The sequence below is a fragment of the Bos mutus genome, chromosome 6, assembly GCF_027580195.1.
Source record: "Bos mutus isolate GX-2022 chromosome 6, NWIPB_WYAK_1.1, whole genome shotgun sequence".
Lineage (NCBI taxonomy): Eukaryota > Metazoa > Chordata > Mammalia > Artiodactyla > Bovidae > Bos > Bos mutus.
Genome location: NC_091622.1, coordinates 99,465,806 through 99,490,320, shown reverse-complemented (window position 1 = coordinate 99,490,320; position 24,515 = coordinate 99,465,806). Strand labels below are relative to the sequence as shown.

Sequence of the window (24,515 nt, the reverse complement as noted above, 5' to 3'; positions counted from 1 at the left end):
TGGGGAGAGGGACCAGAGTGAAAAAGAGGGGGGAGGGCAAAGTCAGGCTGAGAGAGTCGAGCGCCCGCTGCCAGCAAAAGGGGGAGACGAAGCCAGCTGGTCAGAGTGAGGAGGGGGAAAGCGGGAAGCCGAGGGAAGGGAAGGAAGTCGGGAAAGAGGAAGGAAAGGCAGGAGGGTTCAGAGGAAGGAGCCGCTGCAATTTCTGCGGCCGGCTCAGTAGGAGGAGCAGGAGGGGAAAGAGGAGGATCCAGAGTCAGTCAGTCAGTCAGGCAGCAGCGGGAGGTGGAGAAAGGAGGAGGATTAAAGATGGCCACCAACCGCTGCGGGGAACGGCAACAGCCCCTCACTTCCCGGGATGGTCCCTGCGGGGCGGCCCGGCCTTGATGGAGAGGAGAAGACCGAGAAGCGCCGAAGCTGAGGCGGCGGCGGCGGCGGCGGCGGGGACCCAGCGAGGAGGAGGAGGACGACGCGGGGGAGCAGGGAGCGGGGCCGGAGAAGGAAGAGGAGGCGGTGGCGGCGGCGTCGCTGCCCCGGCCGCCTAGCGCCGCTCGCTGCACGGCCCCGGCCGACCGGCTCCCGCACCCCGTGGCCTCAGCCTCGATCGCGGCCCGCAGCCCCATCTCCCCCCCGCGCCGCGGGGCTCCCGGGCCCCGCCGTGGACGCCGCGCCTGCCGCCCCCTCCCCGTCGCCAGCGCGCCCCCCGGCCCGCCACGGTCCCCGCTCCCGGCCGGGCCAGCCCGCGCCCACCCGCCCTCCGGTGAGTGCCCCCCGGCCCCCCCGCCCCGCTCGCCGCGGCCGCTTTGTTCGTGCGGGGCGGAGGCGCTGCCCACTCGCGGCCCTGCGCACGCTGCCCCTGGGGGCGGGGAGGGGGGACAGGCCGCAGCCCAGCTGCCATCCTCCCCCGGGATCGCGCTGCCCCGGGGCCGCCGCCGCCGCCGCTGCGGGGCTGGCGGCCTGGCCTGTGTCCTCCACCGCGGCCTGGAGAGGGCGCCGTCGTGGTCCGGTCGGCGTCGGGGTCAAGGGCTGCGGGCTGTGGGGAGCGATGCTGGGGGTGTTTCGGGGGTGAGGGAGGCGAGGGCTGGACGTTAACGCGTTTAAGCAGTGGGGGCGTAACCTGGCGGCCCAGGGATCCGGGACCGATCGGGGGCCCCTCCGCCAGACCCCGCGGGGTCTCGGCTCCCGGAGCCCACCCCCCCTCCGCCCCGGGCACTGCCGGGCGAGGCCTCCATCCCTCGGGCGCTGTCTCCGCGGCTGCGGGCTTCTCCTGGCTTATTTTCGAGCCCTGATCTCTCCGCCCACCCCCAAACCCCACGCCCTGTGCTGGAAACCTTCGTTTGTGCAAGCAACCGGAGATGCTCTCGCGGAGCGTGTTTGCCCTTTTTTTTTTTCCTCTTGAACGGGGGATGCGGTGCCATAGCAAACATTCACGGTTACGGTGGGCTTTAAATAGCAGTTTTGACCTTCTCGACCAAAAGCCATTTGGCAGACCTGGTCAGTGTTTGATCCTCAGGGGCAGCGTTTCATTGATTTTTTTTTGGATTGAATTCCGAGATCCACGCTATTAGGTTTTCCTTTTTCTGAAATAATCTGATAAAACCGATTGAAAAGATGTTTACTATATATGTGAACCCTTGCCTCTACTTCCAGTGCCTTAAAAATGGTTGTTTCCTGTGGGAAAATGGTGCTACTGCATATGAAAAACTATTTTTTGTTCCGTGATGGGCATGAGTTGGTTAGTGCCAAGTGGTTTCTGTTGTCTGAAAACCAAACAATTAAAAAAAGAAAAAAAAAACCTTTTGCTTTGAGATAGCAGCAGATTTCCAGGTTGAAATTACTTGATAGCAGATTTGAAACAGTTTCCACCATCAGACGGTGTGACAAACAACATAAAACAGGACCAAAAATATGTTGATTAAAAAAAAAAAAGCTCGATGTGCTAGTAGTGCATAGGTCAAGAAAAATATAAATCTCATTTGAAAATAAAACTTTAACGTGAACATGGGACTCTAAGCATAGGAATTAGTTTGATTTCTATAAAAGATATTTTAAAATACATACTGTATTAGATTGATTTGGGAACCCTTCCTACGGTATTTGAACATCAGTGGTGCATGTTAATGCTTGGAACCTTTCATTCTTATGCTGGTAGGTTTCTACTACCAGTGTCTTTATATGAGTTGATATTGATTCATGTAAAAAATGTTATGCTTCTAATTTAAAATTTCTGTAAAAAGGAGATATGAATTACAAACATGATGTTCTGGTCTTACTTGCAAAATCTTTTTTCTTTTTTTTTTTAAGAGTTAATGACAGCGTACTATTTCAGTATTATTTGGGTTCTCTCCTTTGACGATTCTTAAATTCCACTACTCAGCGTTGCAATTTTAAGAGTTTACATCAGGCATTTTCAATTTCATGCATGTGCTTTAGAAAGTCCTTGAATCCTTGGAAATCATATGCAGAATGTAGCATATATTTGCATTTTTTCCTGGGTAAAGAGTCCAGAGTCAACACATTTTCAAAAAGATCTGGCTCTGCAAAAAATTATAAGCCACTAGATATATAATTAAAGAATAAATCTGTATTTGGAAAATTAAAAATCTTAGGATTAGATTTGATAATTTGTTATCTTTCCCTTCCAGTTATGTCTAAGAAATGCTTGTTATTGAGGATTTAGCTCACAGAAGTCATTTTTTGTGCATTCTTACTGAAGCCTTAGGAAAATGTGAATCCCATTTTACAGATGTGGAAGTAGATACTATGAAAGATGCTTGTTCAAAGTGACAGCCAACTGGTGGGCCAACAGTTGAGCCCAGACTGTCTAACACCAGAGCCAGCACTCCTAATAATAAGGCTGTACTCCTCTCTAAGTCAATGATAGCATTTGCTTCATGTTAAAATTAGTAATTGATGCTTGACTACCATAGAAAAGTGGATCGATCTGCTGTTATCATAACACAAAATACTATGGAGTTTTAGAGCCTCTGACTCTGAGTAGGAAGAGACCTTAGTGATACTAACCTCTCTTAATAGTACTAGTCTGAAATGACACTCAAAGTAGGGCCATTTCTACTGTGTCTTTGACAGGATTATCCAGACTCTGTTTTTAATACTTCCTGTGACCACAGGTTCATGTTCTCAAAAATGTTTTAAAATATTTTTTCTGTTTATGTGAGTTAAAATCTGCCTTCTTGATATTTCAACAGATTAGTTTCCAGTTCTTCCTTTGTATCATTTGTCATCCATTAAAGGATTAATAGATAAATAACTCCTATTCCTACATTTTTTTTTGTAGTCAGGTTTTTGAGATTAATTTATATGTGGTAAAAAGTCTTGGCAGACATATACAGTTGGCTCATCACCACCACAATCAACATATGAAACATTTCTATCACTCCAAACAGCTCTATCCTGCCCCTATGTAGTGAATCCTTTCCTCTACCTCTGCTGCTGCTAAGTCGCTTCAGTCATGCCCGACTCTGTGCAACCCCGTAGACGGCAGCCCACCAGGCTCCGCGTCCCTGGGATTCTCCAGGCAAGAACACTGGAGTGGGTTGCCATTGCCTTCTCCACCCTCTACCTCTAGCCCCTGCTAACTGTTAATCTAATTAATATCCCTGTTATCTTGTCTTTGTAGACAAGAAATTTATGTCTATATAACATAAATGAAATCATACAGTATGTATCTTGATGTCTTTCATTTATCGTAATACTTTGGATATTCATTAAGTTGTTTCTTGTGTCAGTAGTTTCATCAATGGTATGCTGATAAACTTGTAACAACCTGTCCTCCAAAGAAAAAAGTCCCAGATTGGTAGCATCTGCTAATTATTGCAGTGTAAACATGCTCATCATGGCCCACATTGAGCTACCTAAATCAGCTTGCAAAACTGAAAATTTAACAGTAGGCTGTCATAAGCTGTACCAGTCAGCCCCAGCACAGCACTAAATTTGTTCTTTTGTGTTGTTGAGTACCTCTCCATTACAATGAGGTACCACAGTTTGTTCATTCATTCATGAGTTAGACATTTAAGTTGTTCCCAGTTTTGGACAGTTATGAATAAAGCTGCTATAAACCATTATGAACAGGTCTATGGACAGGAGAAATGTTTTCAGTTTTCTTGAGATGCACCTAGGAATGGGATTACTGGGTCCTATGAAAGTGTATATTTTATCAATATTAGTTACTTCATATTGAACTGCCAAACTTTTCCAAAATGACTATACTGTTTTGAATTCCTATCTGCATCAGTGTAAGAGAATTTCAGTTATTCCTGTACCCTTGTTGGCATTTAGTATTGTCAGTTATTGAAATTTTAGCTGTTTTATGTGTAATGGTCTCCTTTAATGGTTTTGACTTTTTAATTCTTACTTTCAGCAGCATTTGAACCAATGTAGAAAGTTTGTGACAGATATTGCTAAATAATTTTTTGGCTTGGTCATCAGTCACTATCTCAATATGAAGGCGGTAGCACTTTAAGGCTGTTTCTTTGAGCTTCTTATTCTACTGTTGGCTTTCATGTATTAAAATTCCTTTTATAGGGACTTTTCCTTGTAAAAGTCCAGTGGCTGGGAGTCTGTGCTCCCAATAACAAGGGCCCTGGTTAGGAAGCTGGTTCCCACGTGCCACAACTAAGACCCAGTGCAGCCATATAAGTAAATAAATGAGTTTTTTTTAATAAATATTTTTTTGAAGCTTTTATAATGAAACCATCACTGGAGAATTCTAATACTTAGCCCTTAACATTTTTTAAAATGTGGCTTTAAAAAAACTAGGTGAAGTTTTGTTTCTTTAAGGAAAATTTAGGGTTAAAAAAAAATCCTCAAAATAATTATAAAGCATTTCTTCACTTTTTAGCTGGACTTAAAGGGAAAATAATAGACTGAAATAATTTAAACATGTGGTCTTTGACATCATCCCAGGTGTTGTAAGGGGCATGAACCCATGAATAATTGTAGCATGACTTCAGTCTTTAGAAAGCTGACTTTCATGTAACGTTATGACGTGCGTTACCCTCCCTTAAGGTGACTTTTGAGCAGAGACTTGATGCATTTAAGGGAGTGAGAGTTTTAGAGCTGGGGGAAGAGCAGGTACCGAGGCTGTGAAGCAGGAGGGTGTTGAGTGTTGGGAGAACAGTCGGGTTGGCTGGAGGGAGATGAGAGCTGAGGTCAGGGTGGTGGAGGCCCATAGACCACGTAGGCCAGGACTCTTAAGGACTTTGACTTCTGCTCTCAGTGAGTTAGAGCCTGAAGTGTGTCCTGTGCGTGAACAGAGAAGTGTTGTCTCCTGCTTGAAGTTCCTATAGTGTGCCACCCTCTCCTGCCTGCAAGCTGGTCCTTGTCCGGGAATAGTGCTTGGTCGTCCTTCCCCTGTGGGTCCCCTTGGCAGCCTTTATCATACCTCCACTTAAAAGCTGCTTTATTTGTCTTTATCTCCTCCCCCTAGATGGAGATCCTAGATTTTTCTTTTAAACCTCTGAATTTGTTTCATTAGATGAATGCCTGCTGAATTATGGAATTGCTGAAAATGGGATTAATCATTGACAACTGGATAGGAGATACCCAACAGTATTGCTCATGTGGACGTGGATTCTGTTTTGCTGACCCTGTGCATTTGGTGCTGGGGCAGTGAGCTGTGCATAATAGGTGCTCAGTAAATACTTGGTGCATGCTTGAGTGCACATCCGGGTGGTAGTGTCTCCTGGCTTTTTCCTCTTCCCCTAAGCCCATGGGCAGACTTCCTCCAAATCCCTTAGCATGTTTCCCTATGGGCTTATCCTTCCTCTGATTGCATGCTCAAGAAGTGCCAAATGCATAGGAAATTCACTCATTCATTCATTATAAACAAATGTAATAATAAAGAAATGCAGATTATTTCTCTCCAAGCTAAATAGATAGGGTTCCCTGCACAGTGTTTTGGTTCATTCTTCTGTAGAATGAAAACATTCACACTTCTGTTTTCCTTTCTTTAGAGAGAATTTTTGAGATTACTTTATTACTGGGCCCCTAGATCTTTAATAAGCAAGACACTGATTATTTAATAAACAAGACACAAAGTCTAGAATATCACTTCTATAAACAACTGAAGCAGGAGCCTTGCAGAGTGTGAAAAGTCTAGAACCAGAAATAAAGTCAATGATATTTTGTAGGGTGTTTCATTTGGTTGAACAGGCAGTTATGATTGCTATATTTACCTGACTGTATGGATGTAGAGCTTTGGGATTTTGTACTGAGTTTGTAGAAATGTCAGGCCCCAGAACAGAGACCCTCAACTCTGACACATCTACGTTAAGCTTTTTTGTTTGTTTTGGCTGAGTCTGGTCTTAGCATCTTAAACATGCAATTGTTAATGGTATCGGTAACTCCAACTATCTCCGGATTCCTTGTTCTGTCTGATACTCCTGCGTGTCTTTGAACCTGCAGGAGAGGGACATTAAGAGATGATAGGTATTGTATCTGAAGAAGCTGCAAGACTTGAGGCAGAATATTTAAAGTAATGTCTTTTAGTGATATGAGTCATTTTTCTTCCTTTTTTTGTTAAGCCAAAAAATTATTGTGTACTTGGGCTTCCCTTGTGGCTTAGCTGATAAAGAATCCGCCTGCAATGCAGGAGACCTGGGTTTGATCCCTGGTTTGGGAAGAACCCCTGGAGAAGGGAAAGGCTCCCCACTTCAGTATTCTGGCCTGGACAATTCCATGGACTGTGTAGTCCATGGGGTCACAAAGAGTTGGACACGGCTGAGGAACTTTCACCTCACTTCACTTCATAGATTTTTGTATGTGTAATAGATCATAAATATTGGATTATTGACGGTCACAGTGTTGTAATCCATTGTGACAAGTCTAGTGATAATATGCCCTGTAGTTTTTTTTTAATATATGAAATACTTTGTGCATCTTAGCCCAGTTAATGGGGATGCTGTTTGTATTTTGATCAACTACACTGTGATTTCAGTGAGTGCTAAAATTTGGTTTGGGTTTTTTTTTTTTGCTGTTTTAATGGTTATTTGTGAGTTGGGCCTTGGTTTTACTTCTCTAGTGGAATAATATTAATATTAAATTTGTGCGTTGGTTTTCTTAAAAGAAAATTGTTAACAAATTTGTTTCTTTCCCATAAATTTTCTTTATTAAAAAAATTTGTTGTCACCTGCATCTATTCGTGTGTAGTATATTCGAGTATGACTTGCTGTGCTTAGTTGCTCAGTCGTGTCCGACTCTTTGCGACCCCATGGGCTGTAGCCTGCCAGGCTCTTCTATCCATGCGATTTCCCAGGCAAAAATGCTGGAGTGGGTTGCCATTTCCTTCCCCAGAGAGTATGACCTGGTACAGTGTTAATGAAATTAGTTATTTTAAGTTTAATATACGTTGTTCTATGATCAGATGCTGTTGTAGCTGAGCAAACTTGAGACTAATACTCTGGCAAACCTTTTTATCATTATGCCAACTCAATAGCAGGTACTCCTAAGTATCTGCTATTGAAAACGGAATCCCTCCTCAGTAAAGTGAAGAGACCTATGCAGTGCTGTATTTACACGTCTTGATAAGACTTCAAGTCTAGATTAGTAACTTTGAGTCAACTAGACACATGTGAAGCCACAATGGATTTAAAGCACTACTGTACTGATGTTGGAGTTTAGAAGGCCAGTGAATGAGGACTTTTTTTTTTAATAAACTAATCATGGTTGTTTGATTCTTTTGTGTCGCCAAATCCCTTTAAAGTATTTGTTGTTACTACTTATAAAAGATAAGTGCCTATTTACAATGGTACTTCAGAGGCCCCCAAATTAAGAGATTTGAATTCCTATTCTGCCTTTGCCTTTTTAAAAAATAATGTGTATTTATTTATTTGGCTGCATCAGGTCTTAGTAGTGGTATGTGGGCTCTTCAGTGATCTGATGCGGGGTCTTTTCTTCCTGCCTCTTGGCCTAGTTGCCCCAAGGCATATGGGATCTTAGATCCCTGACCAGGGATTGAACCCTTGTCTCCTGCACTGGAAGGCGGATTCCTAACCACTGGGCCATCAGGAAACTGTTGTGCTGTTTGGTTCTTCATCTTTTGGCAGCCCTCATTACTGCAGGTCCCTTAGATAATAGTGGTCATTGAGTTCTGACACTTCTTTAACTTTCCTTGTTTCTTAAACCCTTGGTACCAGTGTTGTGAGAATCATCATGTTACATTCTGATTTTTGACATGTGTAATAGGTATATCCTCAGCACTTGATGAATCTGCCAGGCCCAGCTTCCTCTTCCTGTATAATGTTTCTTCCTAGCTATGTCCCTCTGTTCTCTGGCCAGTGTGGTCTTCAAGGAGGCCAATTAATCAATGGCAACCCACTCCAGTACTCTTGCCTGGAAAATCCCATGGACGGAGGAGCCTGGTAGGCCACAGTCCATGGGGTCACAGAATCAGACACGACTGAGCGATTTCACTTTGACTTTTCATTTTCCTGCATTGGAGAAGGAAATGGCAGCCCACTCCAGTGTTCTTGCCTGGAGAATCCTAGGGATGGGGGAGCCTCGTGGGCTGCCGTTTATGGGGTCGCACAGAGTCAGACATGACTGAAGCGACTTAGCAGCAGCAGCAGCCTAAGAAAAATAGGAATCTGATACACAGTCATTATCTGATGTTAGAAAGTCATGCCAAAATTATTTTGTATCTTTTTTTCCTTCCTGGTGTGGAGGGTGGCAACTAATTTATTTGCACAGAATCTTTTAGTTTTATTGCCTTGCTCTAGGTAATGCATCCATACACATACATTTTGCTTTATAAATCATATAATTTAGGAAGTGATTAAGTATTGTCTATAGGACTCAATCGGAGAAGGCAATGGCACCCCACTCCAGTACTTCTGCCTGGAAAATCCCAAGGACGGAGGACCCTGGTGGGCTGCAGTCCATGGGGTCACTAAGAGTCGGACACGACTGAGCGACTTCACTTTCACTTTTCCCTTTCATGCTTTGGAGAAGGAAATGGCAACCCACTCCAGTGTTCTTGCCTGGAGAATCCCAGGGACAGGGGAGCCTGGTGGGCCACCGTCTCTGGGGTCGCAGAGTCGGACACGACTAAAGTGACTTAGCAGTAGCATAGGACTCAATACTTTAAAAGAATCTTACAGGTATCTTCTCAAAATATCCAAATTTCTTAGTACATTTTGAGTGTTTGAGTTTGGATGTGCAACTTACTGTTTTAATTTCCCTAACATTTATTCAATTTGAATTACCTTACTGGTATATATATTTTTTTTTTTTTTTTTTTTTTTTAAAGAAATAAATTCAGGAAGTTGGGGAAATAGTAGAGTCCCACATACTCTTCACCTGTCACTCTTGACCAGTGGTAATATCTTATGTGACTAAAGTACAGTACTTATTTGAATTTTATTACTAAAATCACAGTGATTTTGCTAGTCTTAAAATGTTGACAAATATAAGAATGTTGATATTGTCGTATTCACTCCTCAGGGAGTGAAGAGGTTAGGTTCTGGGCTTTGTTTCCATAGACAGCAGAATCCTGGGAATTTCTTCCTTGAATTTTCTATAAAAAGGACGACAGGTAACTAGGCAAATGGCTGATTATTTTCAACCCAGTAGGTCGTTCACACCCTGGATCTAGTCAGGTAAGATCAATCACATGTCATTCTTCTTAATTCCTTTTGGCTGGGCCTTTTTTTTTTTTTTTTTTAAAGGATTTGTCAGTTTTTATTTAACTTATTCTCCATAGAAAGTAATAGGTCATCATGTGAACCAAAACATTTCATAAGGCATAGAGGATATGAATAACAATGACTTGGCATGAGTATATAGACATAGTTCAAAGTGTTGTACCAAGTTCATGAAAATACCTATTCACACCTACGACTTAACTACCATCGGCAATGTCTGACACCTCAAAGACTCTCCGTAAAATTCCAAAATGCCCTCAAATCTTACAAAGTGGCCTGGCTTTTTTTATCTAATCACTACTATATTTGCTTACCAGAAACTTTCATTCTTACCAAGTAATAGAGTAGTAAAGAAAGAAGTACTGGGCAGTTAGTGAAGGGATGGTATTTATTAACTACCTGCTATCATTTTGTTGAATACAGAGGAGATTTCAGAAATAGAAGGGATGTTCTTAGTATAGCTGAATAAACAGCTGTAGAATATTACCACACATTGTATAATATATTTCAGCAAATTTTATTCTCTCTCTAAATACATACACACTGGCATGTAATTGGCCTTCAGTATGCACTGAGTGAATGAATGTAGTTAGGTAATAAGCATGTTGTCAGAAAATGATGTAAGTCTTAAGAAAATAAATGTTTACTGCCACTCCTAGGAATTCTAAGACTATTCATTATCAAGTGAAAGAATGATAATATATGTTTTATTATGTTTCTTTATTCTCTTTGTCCTAGAAATCCCTCAGTAAATTCATAATCAGATCTTCTTGATTAAAGCCTGAATCTCTCTGTCTCGAAAGCCCAAGTTCTTTTCCTGTGGCACACTGCTCATTAAAACACAGTGATTTAGATGATATATGCCACAGTTAAGTAAACAAGTATGAAATAAAAATAAACTCAGTTATTTTTAGAAATATCATTGTGTATTGATTGCCTAATAATTTTATTCAGCCTGATTTATTTGTGTGATGCCTCTAGTGACTAAGTTAGTCCAAATATAAAGGATTCAACTTGCTCTGGGAACCTAGTTCTTCTTTCCCAAAATAATACCCTGTAAATAGGTTCTCAAATGATGCTGTAGTGTTTATTAATAATTGTGTACTTTTTTTCTCGATTACTTATTAAATGTTTTATTGTTTGCTGTCCTGGGTGCTCTGGTATTTGCATGAATGTTTAAGACATGGATACTTCTGCTCTCAATAACTTTATAATATGATGAAGATAAGATAAACGCATAAATGTTTGAACAGTATACAATTAGTCTTAGTCTATCTGAGGGGTGCAGAAGTTTTGTGGATACTTAGCTAGTAGAAAGATTACTTGTAGTTGAAATGATTCAGATAACCCTAAGATGAGGTTTGATCTGAATATCAGGGGAATTGATTGAATTTCCTTGGTGAATCCTGTGAGATTTACTTCTATCAGAATTATAGAAAGTAATAAAATCAATTGATTTCACCATTAATGAGTCAGATGAGGTCTCTTGGGAAAAAATTCGCCTGAATTTATTATTTACAAAATGAGGAGAAGGGAGAGGGATAAAGTCAAAACACATGAAAGCCTTAGTTTTACTCCTGAAGCCTTTTACAACTAGGTCACAATGAAAATTGTACTAAAAGACTTGTCTAGCTTATATTCTTTTTAAGGATAATTTGATCTGTTGGATTGATGACAGGTGTGCTTTGTATATTTCATTTGCTAAGTTCTGAAATAAATTAGATGTTATCTCTTTGGTCAAGATGAAAACTGATGTATTGCTGTTTTATTATTTCTGATGTCTGGTCGTGTTTAAAGTATTTCTGTTGTCTTGGAGTGAAATAGCATTGAAAAAATTATTTTGCCATTGTGAAGTTCAGTGTGGCTAAGGTATCTAATTGGTGGCAGGCTTAAAGGAAGGCTGGAGAAGGAAGAGAAAGGACAGTGGTGGGGGGAGGGGGTGGAGGCAGGGGTTGGGAACGCCATCGGGGGAACATGGAGAGAGAAAATAGAAAAAACACTTCCCTGTAAAGGGCGCTTGTTCTGTCCAGGGTCACTTGGTATAGCAGATGCTGACCTGTACCTAGGCAAACCTGGAACATTTCCTTTCTTTGTCAAACTTTATGAAAAAGCAGAAAGCGCTGAGTTTGCTTTAGTTATACAATGAATACTAATGAAGAATGGTGTCATAACATGAAGTTGTGTTCTCCACCTCCTTCCCCACAGAGACCTAGATCTAAATCTGAGTCACCAGAGTAAATAAGTTCGGTGATTCCCAGCTTGAGTTAGCTTGCATAACCACCACACGTGCTGGCATAGGTGTTTATATTTTCAGGAGGGTATGGAGAAGCCTGACAAGACATGGCAGCTGCTGGAAAGGCCTTTAGGCCACTGTAGCACCAAAACACACTGGTGTAGTTGGGAAACAGGGGAAAATGTGTGCTGAATAGCATTTCTGAGATGGTAATACTACAGTGATCTCTATTCACAGCTAGGAGGGTTATATCTTTCTTACAAAGCTTATTCCTTTTTCAGATGCACTTTAATTTTTTTCAGCCTAATACATTCATCAGAAATGAGCCAGTTATTGACTGTAGCCAGTATTAAGAGGCCTTCCCAGGTAGCACTAGTGGAAAAGAACCTGCCTGTGATGCAGGAGACATAAAGAGATGCAGGTTTGATCCCTGGGTCAGTAGGATCCCCCTGGAGAAGGAAATGGCAACCCAGTCCAGTATTCTGGCCTGGAGAATCCCTTGGACAGAGGGGCCTGGTGGGCTAGAGTCCATAGAGTTGTAAAGAGTCAGACACTGAAGCATGCATGTAGTATTAAGAGATCTTTAAGGATCCCCATGTTCTACCCTTCCTTCTTCCTGCTCTGCTGCTGACACCCACTTCAGTGCAGCAGTTAATAGTTGTCTCACATATCCTAATGTCATCTGACAAAGCGTCATTCCAGTCCAGTAAAGCTCTCTTAAGCAAGTGCTATTTTACTGGAAGGAGACGGGTTGCATTCCAGTAGCTAATTGTTACTTTGGTCTTGTTATTTAACAGCAGGTATGCGATGTAGATAGTAACCACACCTGGGTATGCCTTCTTGCGTTTTTGTTAAAGTTTAGAAATGCTCTTTCATACCCTAGTGGTGATACTGATTTGTATTTGAAAAATTTTTACCTCATTTTTCTAAGCAAAGGTAAGTACTACGCACAGGTTTTGAGTTAGACATTTGCATTTTGTTAGCTATAATCATTAAGAAATCAATTTTTTAAAAGCCCTGTTTTTATTTTTAAAAGCCCTGTTTTTATTTTTAAAGAAGTTTAAATATGGCAAAGTAGTAAAGAATGCTGTGGCTTATTGGAGTTACAATTAAAGCTTAATTTCATTATTATTTTCCTCATGAGACTTGAATTCACTAGGAAATGTCAATGAACAGCAATTTAGAAAATAAATTGGCCAGATGCCTGAAATAGAGAAGTTCTACCAACATAAACAAGCAGTAAAGTGAATTTTTAAAAGATAGATGTTCAATATAGTCTTAGATTGAGAAAAGTGTTGTAATAGTATAAAATTAGAGTAGAGGAAAATAATTTGCCGGGTGAAAAGTTAAAAGTAAATGAAATTAATCTATCACATGAGATGCATTTTGCCTTGTGTTTATCGACTAGCGGGGGGTGTTTTGGGCTTCTCTGGTGGCTCGGTGGTATACAACCCGCCTGCTGATGCAGGAGATGTGGGTTTGATCCCTGGGTCAGGAAGATCCCCTAGAGAAGGACATGGCAACCCACTCCAGTATTCTTCCCTGGAGAATTCTGTGGACAGAGGAGCCTGGTGGGCTATAGTCCATGGAGTTGCAAAAGAGTTGGACACACCTTAGCGATTAAACACCACCACCACCTAAGCTACAGGTGTTGAGGATGAGTTCCCTTTGGTAGCCTGTGTCAGGGATAGAACAGGCAGAAAGCAATCTTCTTGATCTGTTGTTAATGGGAATTCATGGTGAAGAAGCACATGGAATTGTGGGGGGACAGGGAGAGAGAGAGAAAAATGAATGAATAAGTTCATAGATGTATTGTGTTGTTATTCAGTTGCCAAGTCATGTCTGACTTTTTTCAGCCCCATGGATTGGAGCATGCCAGGCTTCCTTGCCCCTCACCATCTCTGTTTGTCCATGTCCATTAAATTGGTGATGCCATCCAACCAGCTCATCCTCTCTCACTCTCTTCTTCTGCCTTCATATCATAAATGTATACATACATTTATATGATTGGCTGTCAGAGAATTCTGTCTCTTGGCACTGGGCTACAGATAATGGCCTGTTATCAGTCCTTGGGGTTGGAACTAGTAATCAAAAGTAGGCATCCCAGTCCTAGGAAGAGACCAGACAGGGACCAGACTGGGAATCTCCAGAAGTGTCAGATCAGAGGCCTGGTTACAATAAGTGAGGGATAAACAGGCCTGAAACAGCAGAGAGGGTAAAAGTGGAACACAGTGGGTACCAGAAGAAGCTCGGAACCCTAGTTATCTAGTCCGGGATATAAAGGCGGGGTGAGTTAATGTTAATAGTGACTCCATCCAGAATTGAGAATTAGGGCTGGAACTACTAAAGCATCTCCTGTCAGAAGTCTGTATTGGTGATCTAGGATTTAAGTGACTGGAAAAGCAGAAACAGGCTCGGCTTGACATTTTTTTTTTTTTTTATATTCTGTTTTATATACCATTTTGTAAGAACAGAATTCATTTCCATTGTTAATCAGTAATCATTCACTTTGCTTTGCTGGCACTTGCATGGGATCACGAGATGTAGAGAACTGCTGACACTTGAGAGCAATGTCTTAACAGGGAACTGGTGCTAAAACGATCAGACTGAAGCTTTGGGGTAAATGTACTTTCTTGCAAAATAGGAGGATATGAAAAAGCATGTTAGGCATGAGAGTTCTAAAGTCATAGTTCTGAAGGCAAAAATACACTCTGTTTAGTTTTTGAGCAGGGTAAGAGGAAGCAAGGAAAATGTACAGTTAGGGTCATTTGATGTTAAAATGAGAACCTTCCAGACCTTTTTAATTGCTAGAAGAAGTCGTAGTAGCATTTTGGGGGTTTCAATCAGCTGATACCACCTTAAGGGGGACTAAAAGGTATTTTTGGAACCCATACTGGAAGTTGAATAATGAATTGAATGAATGGGACTTGAGCAGAAGAAACCAGAGCAGCTCTTGGGAGCCTAGCAGCAGCAGAAGTTTTTATACCTTCTTTCCAGACCCCTGCCAAGGGGAAGTCAAAAGGCGGGCAGCCCTCCTAGCTGGTGTCTAGAAGGTCACCCGTTAGTAGCTTAACTACCCTTTTCCCTTCCCTGGTCTTTCCCCTCACTTCCTTCCCCGCTTGTATAAATGTCAAGATAACCCTGATTTATCCCATCCACAGAGGCAACTTCTCTAAAAGAGAGAAAGTCTAAATGCATGCCAGAGGCAGTGCCATAGGGCTGCCAATTCTGGGTGATGTCATGCTGCCCTGGTTCTGTGGTGATTCTTTCTTGATATTTTACAACTTTAATTCCTGCGAACTTGCTCTGTGCATGATTGGGGGAAAGGACACAAAAAGAAAATATATTTGAAGGGTAAGATGCGGGTACTTACCGAACACCGGGGATTAGGAAGTTAATAGTGGCTAGAGTCCTTAATATTGCATCAGTGCAGACCCCCTAACCTGTTTCACTTCCAATTTCATACCTTCTGCGAGCACCTCAGCTTATCAGCATTCTGTTCCTCACACACTGACCCAGCCCCTCATTCTTGAAAGGCTCTGAGCTCCTGGTGGTTCTGACTGTATAGGATTGTGATAGCTTCCACTAACCTTAACACCACACAGCACTTCCAGAACATGCTGCAGTGGATTCCCCTGGGTGCTCCTCATGGTCTTTCCAGCCCCCACAGGTAGAGTAGCAGCTGCTCTTCCCCTTGTTAGTCATGAAGTGTCATTCTTTTTTTTCTAATTTTTAAAATCTTTTGGCCACACCATGTGGCATGCAGGATCTTAGTTCCCTGAGCAGGGATTGAACCCGTGCCCCCTTCATTGGGAGTGCTGGCGAACTATCATTCTTATCCCATCCTGTAGCCTTCATTTTTGCTGGTTTTTTTTTTTTTTTTGCTGTCATGAGGAAATCACCCTGAATATGATAAGCTCAGCTTGCAGTAAAGTTTGTGTTTTTCTTTCTTTTTTTGTTGGTCTCCTGGTAGAAGTATTTCTTGGTTATTAAAACTTCTAGGTCAGCAGACTTCAGAGTTCATAAGACAAAAAGCAAAATTTTGAGAGAAGAAAAGATGCCACTCCACTATTACTGTTTGGTTGCTACATCCAGGATATTTTGGAGGTGGGAGATGGCTTATATTGGTTGGTGGTTCATAGCCTACTTTATATCCTGCAGGACGGCACCCCAAATTCAGAATCTTTTAGCTCTGGCAACAACTATTACATCAAACTTCCAGGTATAAGCATTGCTTCCTACTGTGGGGATAGCTGTGTCTGAATAAAAATCTACTTGATAAGACTTACAAGGCCCTTTGTGTCTACCCATTGCCATTTGAAGTGAACTCCTGGATCAGAGGCCATGTGGTTTATTTATTATTTTTAAGTTTTTATTTGTTATATTTTATTTAGATAGTCCTTTTTGCTTCCGAGGTGGCACAGTGGTAAGGAATCTGCCTGCAAGGCAGGAGACACATGAGATGGAGGTTCTGTTCCTGGGTGGGGAAGATTCCCCTGGAGTAGGAAATGGCAACCCACTCCAGTACTGCCTGGAAAATTTAGCTGTGCTGGCTCCTGGTTGCTGCATGAGCTTTTTTCCAGTTGTAGTGAGTGGGGGCTACTCTTCCTGTAGGTGTGCTGACTTCTCATCATGGTAGATTCTTTTGTTGCAACTCCAGGGCTTTAGAGCACAGGCTCAGTAGTTGTGGTGTTTTGTTGATCCGTAGCATGTGGGATCTTCTAGGATCAGGGATCAGACCTGTGTCTTCAGCACTGACAGGCGGATTCTTTACCACTGAGCCACCAGGGAAGCCCCAGCCATAAGATTTATAGGATGCATTTGGTTATTCCTACATAGTGGTGCTGGCAGAGGCAGATTCAGAACTGGTATCTCTTACAGCGAGGGTCAGCCATCACCATGTCTGTAATCCAAGGGGCTGGGTGCCTGTGGAGGACTCACGCCAATGGCTTCTCGACAGTAGAGCAGTGAGGTCAGTCTTCGTGAGTCAGTGTCATGGTCCCTTGCGTAAGTGCTTCTCCTGCCACCTGGTTGTGATTATTTTCATGAAATCTCTGAGCACGTACTAGGCTGGCTGGAGAGGGAGTATGACCTGATCTGTGATGAGGGTCATCTTACCCACCCAATTATTAATAGGCTTTATATTTTGTTTGCATTGGCAGTGGCAGAATTCTGGTGAGGGACGTTTTTAGACCGTGGCCCTGTTGTGAGAGGTTCATTCAAATAGTCATTCCCTTCATGACTCTCCCTCTTAGTTTTTTCTCTGATGTTTTTCTTCAAGGCCATTGATCATGACATAGAAAAGGGAAGGATTGCAGGCTCTCTAGTCACTCTAAAAAGTGTCTGCCACAGAAATAATGTATTCTACGAGTTCTCAAAATTTAAGCAAGATTTCAAGTCACATCCAATGGCTGTATTAAATTTTAGCCTATTTTTGTTTTACTTGACTCAGATCTTTTCCCCTTTTGATTTCTTGTTTTATAGTTCTTCAGTCATAAAGGCCTCATTTAGAAACTTTGAAATTTTGGTTTATAGAATTCCAAAATGCCATATATCCTGTATTTGCGATGGAGTGTGTTTGTATGTGTTTGTGTATTTTTTTAAACATGTAATGTTTAAAAAAATTTTCAGTGTATGTATTTGACACTCAGGTGTTTATTGAAAATAAAGTCATTGCAGGAATTAGTTTTTTAATGTAATTATCCTAAAGTCGAATCTCTTTGCTTGTCTTATCAACATAAAGTTTCCATTTAAAGCTATAATTGACAAAAAGTACAATGTATCCTAATCTGAAATGTCTAGAATTCAGAGGTTGATTTGCAGTGAGGAATTGCAGGGGAGAGTCTTTATATATATTATTTTCCTTTGCTAATTTTAGGTTTCATGCCCAGGCATCTGCTAGGACCCTAATGCTATGACGGGCTCTTAAACAGGAGTATATGGGTGTATTTTCCAATTTTTAGTATTTGCAGACCATGTATATCATCTTTAGATTACTAGCTGCTGATGATTTTGTCATCCGTCAAAGGGCCCTTCAGTATCTATCTCTCCTCTCTTTTTAAATGAGCCTATTCCTTAAGTTGGAGAAGGAACTGGCAACTGTCTCCAGTATTCTTACCTGGCGAATCCCATGAACAGAGGAGCCTGGTAGGCTACAGTCCATGGGGTTGCAAAGAGCTGGACACGACTTAGCAACTAATATACATTCCTTAAGGATATACATATAAGTGAAGAAATTTTAAGTGTACAGCTCAATGAATTTTCTCTAAATGAACATGCTGCTGCTGCTGCTGCTGCTGCTAAGTCACTTCAGTTGTGTCCGACTCTGTGTGACCCCATAGACGGCAGCCCACCAGGCTCCCCCGTCCCTGGGATTCTCCAGGCAGGAACACTGGAATGGGTTGCCATTTCCTTCTCCAGTGCATGAAAGTGAAAAGTGAAAGTGAAGTCTCTCAGTCATGTCCGACTCTTTGCAACCCTATGGACTGCAGCCTACCAGGCTCTTCCGCCCATGGGATTTTCCAGGCAAGAGTACTGGAGTGGGTTGCCATTGCCTTCTCCCTAAATGAACATGCTGAACCATTAAAAAAATAAAATGAAAAGTCTAGTCAAAGGCAGGGGAAAATATTTGCCAAACATGTATCCAGCAAAACATTTGAACCAGCATATCTGAAGAACTCTCATAACTTAATAAGACAAAGAACTCTATCAAAAAATGGAGAAGAATTTGCACTGACATTTCACCATGGATATATGAATGGTCATTACATTACACACAGAAAGATACAAGTACATAGAAAGATGCTCAGCATCACTAATCATCAAGGAAACGTGAATTCAAACCATACGGTGATACTAGTAATACTATACACTCACTAGAATGGCTAAGAATCAAGTTCCACAATGTTAACATTGGTGAAGGTGTGGAGTTGCCTCTCATACTTCACTGATAAAATGGTAGTGCCACTTTATCAAATGGTTGGTTAATTTCTATACAGTTTAACTTATTATTTACGAGCTGTAAATTCCGTTTCTAGGTATACATGTGAGAGAAGTGAAAGCATGGTCTTTGTTTGCTTTTCATGAATAATGACATTAACACCCTTTCATCTGCTTGTTTGCCATCTACGTCTATTTTTTTTTTTGTTTTAGATGTATTGACATCTGTTGCTCTTATTAAAATTAGGCTACTTGTTTACCATTGAGTAATAAAGAGTTCTTTATATATTTTGGAGATACCTGTCTTTTATCTGGTATTCGTTTCACAACTACCATCTCCCAGTTTGTGTCTTCATTTTTAAAACAGTGTCTTTTGAAGCGCAGAAGTTAATTTGATAAAATCCAGTTTTCTCCAGTTATTTCTTTCATGGTTTGTGCTTTATATCTTATTAGATTTTTTTGCCCAAACCAAAGTCACAATAATTTAGCACTGTTTTATTCTAGTTTTAGAAGTTTAAGGTCTGTGATACATTTTGAGTTCAGGACTGGATGTTGTGTGATGTATGGGTTGGTTGAGATTCTTTTGTTTTGCATTTTTGCATGTGGATGTCCAATTGTTCTAGCACTGCTTGGTGAAGGTTTTTCCTTTCTCCATTCAGTCGCTTGAGATCTTTGTCAAAAATCAGTTGATCGTGTATGTTTGCATCTGTTTCTGAAATCACTTCTTTTCCATTGATTTAGGTTTCTATTCTTTCACCAGTACCACACTGTCTTTATTACTGTGGGTTTATAATAAATCTTGTAATGTCACATAATATGTAATATGAGTGCTTCAATTTTGCTTTGTTTTGAAATTGTTCTGGCTATTCTAGTTTCTTGGCTTTGCTGTGTAAATTTTAGAATTCTGATGGTTCCCCCCACCTCCCAAAACAAGCTACCTGAGTTTTGATTGGCGTTGCATTGAATCTATAGATACATTTTGGAAGAAAGAGTGAATCTAAGTAATTTTTTGATGTATTTACCCTCAGCCTGGGTGGAGGTAAGAGGGAGGGATTATACACAAATCTTGAACTCTTTCCTATAGAGTTTATTTTCTGTGGCTAAATAGGTAACCCTGGGTAATCTTTCAGTGTGTTATGGATGTCAGTGTTTTCAGGTTTTTGAAGCTAGGACCTGAGGAAGGAGGGACATACCCATATGGATTGAGAGAAGGCAAAAATGAATCCTGTGGGGATGGATTGAAATTGAAAGTATCAGTGCGAATTTATTATTTTTGAAACCAGTATGTGTATGTGCACACGTGTATGTGTGTATGAACATATGTGTCTATATATATTTATATGCATATGTGTATATGCATGCATGTATTTCATAGTAGTTCTGTCCAAGAAAAAGATAAAGAACAGTGGACATAGCTAACTCCCCATTGTGGTCTCTGATGTTAATCTTATTCCCAACACAAAGGAACTGGAGTTTTTCAGAGGAATGGCTGATTACAAGAGTACATACCAGATGAATCTGTATCTTTGTATTTTTTTTTTTAAGCTATAAAATAGAAATTTTTTCGGAAAAAAATGGGAGCATGTTACAAGCCTGTTGGAGGTCCTACTTTCTCAGTCATCAAATTAGTATAATAATGAACTGTGAATCATTAAAAATAGCAATTTGTTATCCATAATGTTAACAAACTGATAAATGTATAAATAGAGAAGGGAGGTCTCTTGCTTATAGTAGAATTCTGAATCCTAGAGGGAGAAAAATCATCATTTTACAGCCCTTATAGTAAATGACAGAAAGAATCATAACAAAAATCTAGGGGTAAATATTGGTGAGAAGCAGGTGTCTCCCCACACATTATATACAAGGTATAAAATAGGGGTAATATATATTGGTGATATCCAGGTGAAGCTAGATATGATGCTCTGAGGGATACAATGTCATCTATGTAGTATTCCAGCCAAGACTATATAACATGAGTCTGGAGGAACCACTGGACAAAGCCCACACGAAGAACATTCTGCTTAATAATAAAAAGGGAAGTCGTTTATGTTCTTTAAAAAAAAGTCATAAAAAACAAAGGCTGAAATCATGGGCAGCTTAAGAAAGATAACCACTAGCTGTAGAACCTGGCCCTGGACTAGATTATATACCAGATGCAGAGAAAAATACTATAAAATGATACCATTGGGTCAATTGAAATAAGTTGGAGTACTGACCTTAAATGCAGATATTGCAGCCATGAAATTAAAAGATGCTTTCTCCTTGAGAGAAAATCTATAACTAACCTAGACACCATATTAAAAGCAGAGACATTAATTTGCCGACAAAGGTCCTTATGGTCAAAGCTGTGGTTTTTCCAGTAGTCATGTATGGATGTGAGAGTTGGACCATAAAGAAGTTTGAACACCAAAGATGCTTTTGAACTGTGGTGTTGGAGAAGGCTTTTGAGAATCCTTTGGACTGTGAGGATGTCCAACCAGTCCATCCTAAAGGAAATCAATCCTGAATATTCACTGGAAGGACTGATGCTGAACCTGAAGTTCCAGTACTTTGGCCACATGATGCAAAGAGCTGCCTCATTGGAAAAGACCCTGATGCTGGGAAAGACTGAAGGCAGGAGAAGGGGACGACGGAGGACAGACTGGTTGGATGGCATCACCAACTCGATGGACATGAGTTTGAGCAAGCTCTTGGAGATGGTAAAGGACAGGGAAGCCCTGCGTGCTGCAGTGCTTGGGGTCACAAAGAGTTGGACACGACTGAGCCACTGAACAACAACAGCAATGTTCAAATTACTGACGAGAACTGTACTATGGTTATGACAGAATATCTCTGTTCTTAGGAAATACACAGTGAAGCAAAGGAGCAAAGGGCCATGAAATATAAAATTCATCCTCAGTTGCTTTAGGAGGGGGGAAAAACAGCTTGAGTCTGTCTTTGTGAAGGGAAAGAAAGTGCGAGAAAAGAGGACAAATGATAAAACAAGGTAACATTAACAATTGGTGACTTGAGTATGAGTGGTTATTTTTGTATTCTTGTATTTGGAGCTTTTCTGTACATTTGAAATTATTTCCAAACAAAATATTTGAAGCACTTAAAATATATCTGTCTTGTATTTTTAGGCTTTCCTTATTTATAAAGGGCTTGGTTCTTTGTCTGGAACAAGTTTGGAATGAACATTTTTATAATATTTTCCTGCATGTTGGTGTTGCGGCTCTGCACACTAACCATTGTTGAATATGGTAATAGATGGGAAATAAATCTCACCCTGTGGACAGCCCGGGGAGGGGAATCATTTACTGTAGTGGTTGCTCTAGGTTTATGGACGTATTGGCTACATCTCCTGAAGTCTTTTGAGTTGTTATCTCTTATCTGTTGAAGAAATACTCTGATGATTCTTTTATTGACACATCAGGAATCTAGCTATTTTCCCCTGATTATTTAGATTATTTTCTTTTGTAAACCCAGAAAGATTGTCTTGTTTAGCCCTAAGGATGTTAACTATTCATTTCTTCATTCAAAAAATATTTATTGAATGCCTACTATGTGCTGGCCCCACCCCTTCCAAGCATTGAAGATGTAGTACCAAGAAAAACAAAGCTCTTGCCCTTGTGGATTTTCTGTTTCGCGGGGGAGGAAATACACAAGCAGGAATAGAACTGAAATAAGTAAATGTTAGTGACATTGGCGAGAAATAAATCAGGAAAGTGTGTTAGGGATGCTGGGAGTAGAACTGTTACATAAGTAGAAGCAAAAATCTGAAAATAGCAAGAATGTGAGGCAGGTGGGGATACTCATCTCAGAGTAGTTTTGAGGCAGGAACACAGCAAGTGTGAAGCTCTGAGGCAGGAGGATGCCTACCTGTATAAGGAATAGCAAGGAGCAACTAAGTTACCTAGGTTCCTTTTTGCTATTTTAAAGATTTTGGTATTTATGAGATGAGAAGCCATTGGGAGATTTTGGGTACAGATGTTACATTATGTTAATATGATTTTTGTAAGATTATCAGGATCACTCTGGCTCCTTTGATGAAAAACGACTGAAATAGATCAAGGGTGGTAGTTGGGAGGCCAGTTACTAAATTATGGAAAAATAATCCTAGTGAGAGATGAGAAAGATGATAGTTACTATTACACCAAGTCTCTAGGTAGGTGCAGAGAAGGCAATGGCAACCCACTCCAGTGTTCTTGCCTGGAGAATCTCAGGGACGGGGGAGCCTGGTGAGCTGCCGTCTATGGGGTCACACATGGTCAGACACAACTGAAGCGACATAGCAGCAGCCACAGCTAGGTAGGTGATATGAAGGGTAGTCAGATTCTGGATATGTTTTGTAGATAGAGCCAGTAGTTTTTGCTGATGGGTTAGAAAGAAAGTGGGAACTTGAGTGGTCATGGAGAAAAGGAGAAATTAAGCAAGGAAGCTGACGAGTGGCCAATGAGGTAGGATGAAACCAGCAATAACTAGGAGAAAAGCCAGGTAAAGAAAATGTATCAGACCTTGATGAATCATGCCTGTTGCTGCAGATAGGTTAAAAAAGAGATCTGACTGATTTTTGAATTTTATAATATATATGTCAATAATGGGTGACTTTGGAATTTTCAGCGGTGTGTTGGAGAGCAGTTTCACTTTAATACTAGCTAGTAGAGGCATAACAGCTACTATTAAAGTGAAAGAGTTAGACTTTGACATGGTTTCAGAAAGTTTGGTTTCCCAAGTGGCTCAGTGGTAAAAGAATCCACCCGCCAATGCAGGAGATGCAGGTTCAGTCCCTGGGTCAGGAAGATCCCCTGGAGAAGGAAATGGCAACTCACTCTAGTATTCTTGCCTGGAGAATCCCATGGACAGAGTAGCCTGGTGGGTTACAGTCCATGGGGTCGCAGAGAGGTGGTTACACCTGAGCACACGTGCGCATACACAGAATGTTCAGGCATAGTAGAAGAGTGCAGATTCAGGTAAGTGGTAAGTGTGATTCCAGAATTCTTGTGATTGCTTACATAGGAATCAATGGCAGCACTGTAGAGTGATTCAAATTACATGGCTTTTGATTGTCTTCCTGTATGATGCTGTCTGTCAGGCAATCTGCCAAGAATCCTGAGAAGCCATAGGAGGGCTGTAGCCCTGCTTGTTAACAATTCTTTTCCCCCAGATATTTAGCTTTCTGTTACTCTTTTCATTATTTAACACCTGGAAAGAGATTCCTAAAACTTTGGGAGATATCTGGAAAAAATTATTTTCTTGCAGATCTTTACGCCAAAGAGTATGATTCAAAGGTCCTTAGAATTTATTAATACCAGCACATTTTCATGTTATAGATATAATAAAACCAACTTAACGACATAGTTAGGCCAAGGAGGTATAGCTAATTGTCTAGTCAAGGCTAGAATGCAGGTCTCTGGTGTTCGAGTTATATACTTTAGTTTTGAAATTCAGTTTTTATACTTGTGTGCATATACATTCAGACTCAACCTTTTGACAACAAAGCTAACTTACTCTAAATTGGAGGCAACCAAAGCATGAAATAAAAACACCTAAAATGTCAGAGTCAAAATGAGAACTCTGTCTAAAATGTCATTTCAATTGTGATTTGTATAAAATGTATACCTGAAATTATATTGCATATTGTAATTAGAATGCACTAAAATCATATCAAAGCATTTGCTCTTGACTGAATTTTTATCAAAAGA

The 24,515-nt window shown here is 40.9% G+C and overlaps 1 protein-coding gene across 6 annotated transcripts in view; it reads left to right on the top strand.

The window, feature by feature from the left end:
* The first annotated feature begins 386 nt into the window (after positions 1 to 386).
* The window catches only part of WDFY3 (WD repeat and FYVE domain containing 3), a 283,089-nt gene continuing 258,960 nt past the window's right edge, over positions 387 to 24,515 (top strand). For 5 of the 6 annotated variants that reach the window (XM_070372639.1, XM_070372635.1, XM_070372637.1 and 2 more), the window contains exon 1: positions 718 to 757. The gene's annotated coding sequence lies outside the window, so the exon portion shown is untranslated. Of the gene's footprint in view, positions 758 to 24,515 lie in introns of all 6 variants that reach the window. The other variant, XM_070372638.1, reaches the window with a different exon arrangement.